Source organism: Colobus angolensis, unplaced genomic scaffold (assembly GCF_000951035.1).
Source record: "Colobus angolensis palliatus isolate OR3802 unplaced genomic scaffold, Cang.pa_1.0 Scaffold29, whole genome shotgun sequence".
Classification (NCBI taxonomy): domain Eukaryota; kingdom Metazoa; phylum Chordata; class Mammalia; order Primates; family Cercopithecidae; genus Colobus; species Colobus angolensis.
This window is the reverse complement of record NW_012116154.1, coordinates 332,118-334,020: the sequence shown is the minus strand read 5'-3', so window position 1 is coordinate 334,020 and position 1,903 is coordinate 332,118. Positions and strand designations below refer to the sequence as shown.

At 36.5% G+C, this 1,903-nt stretch overlaps 1 long non-coding RNA gene across 1 annotated transcript; it reads left to right on the top strand.

The window, feature by feature from the left end:
* Positions 1-223: 223 nt before the first annotated feature.
* LOC105516749 lies at positions 224-1,451 on the top strand. Its single transcript, XR_001002537.1, has 2 exons — positions 224-452; positions 554-1,451. It is a non-coding gene; the product is annotated as an uncharacterized LOC105516749 (long non-coding RNA).
* The last annotated feature ends 452 nt before the right edge of the window (positions 1,452-1,903 follow it).

The window sequence follows — 1,903 nt, the reverse complement described above, 5'->3', positions numbered from 1 at the left end:
TGGGATTACAGGCATGCACCGCTGTGCCCGGACACCTTTATAGTTTTCAATAGCTGTGTCTGTTCCACTCCCTCCCCAATCCACTGCCCCTCCACCTCCAAAGGCCTCCTTACCATGCCAGATAGGCCAGATGATTGCTTGCATCGTGTTGACTCTTATCTTGCTACCCTGGAGATACTGCCTACATTCTACCCTTGTTTGTAGTTTTCAGTGTGATCATATACCTGAGGCAAGTGTGTTGGGATAACTAAGAGTAACCTTTTTCAAATTGGTTTATAATCAAGCAAATTTCTCACTGGAACTCAAAGAGAAGGAGACAAGCTCCTTCTTTTCTCACACCTCCAGTTGGGGTATGTTTTTTCTGGTTACGAAGAAATATTCAATACTTTTAAATCTTGGCCAATTGCCAGATTCGTGATGCCACCGTGAAGGTTTACAACGGAGTTTTGAAGGTAGCTATATTTAAGACTTTACTGTTATAACATTGGAGGCTGTTAATTCTCCAATGCCCACTATAAAATAACAAAGTGGCGATTTCGTTGCTTTCTTACAGAGTCAGCAGAGAGGGTACAACTGAGGAGCTTTCATAAATCATAAATCACAGGATTTACAATTTGGTGAAATACGAGAGGAGATAAACAACAAAGCGAGGTTTTTGAGATATTGGGAATGTTGCTGACCTGTCATACTGTTTCCCATTGTGAGTGAATTCCTTTCATTATGTACTTATTTTTTCATAGTAGTAGATATTATACTGCCTATATTCCTTTCTGATAATTTTGGGAACATAGAACAGTAAGATTTTGATATTTGTAACATTTAGCACCTGAGGGCAAGTGACAGCCCCAAAGCAGGAGTGGCTTAGAGAAGACAGACATTTATTTCTCTGTCAATTAACAGGAGGCAGAAGTAGGCAGTTTAGTAAAGAGACACCACAATCAGGAGGGACTCAGGTTCATCCTACCAGGTCTTTTTGCCACCCTAACATGGCTTCCAACTCAAACTCCAAGATAGCTGCTCCAGATGGACATCTCACATCTGCACTCCCAGCAGGAAGGAGGAAGGGTCTGACCTTTCCTTTAAGGGGGAACACTTCCTGGAGCTGGTACACAACACTTCTACTTAGATCCGACTGGCCAGAATTTAGTCATATGGCCATGTATCGCTATAAGGAAGACTAAAATGTAAATTTTATTTTGGACAACCATATGCCCAGCTAAAAATTAGTGGTTCCATTACCAAAGAAGTAGGAGAGGATGAATATTGGGACACAATTAGCCGTCTCCGCAATAACCTTTTAATAGTTTGCTCTAGATACTATAGAGGCTAGGTTTTTCCATTTTGTTTTGTTTCTTATTGATTTTCTTAAAGAATAATACTAGGTATTTATATATAAACAATACTATTTTTTTCTGTCATATTTGTGACTAATAAATTTCAATGCTACTTTTTAAAGTCTTTTATATTCAGTCAATGTTTATTAAAAGAGATATATAAAATGCTTATGTTGTCAAATTTACTAATCATAAACATTGGGATGCTTTTCTCATTGCTTTTAAGTGTACAAAATGTTTTCCATCCTGAGATCCAGAGATTGGATCAATAACTGCCTTCATTTTCTTCTACTTTATTTTTTGTTTAACTTAATTAGGTATATGGCATGAGGAAAGGCTCTAAATCCATAATTATTTTCTAAATACCCACTCTAAATCTGTTATTTATTAAATAATCTTTTTCTTTTGCATTGATTTGTAGTGTCTTATTCATTATATAATTACACAAACAAAAATAATATATATATTTTTAACTTACCCTGTTTCATTGGTGCTAGAAATGTTTTTGTAGCAGAATATTTGCTTGTGATGAGAAATTTTGTTGAAAAGTATTTGGATAGCCTCCAGGC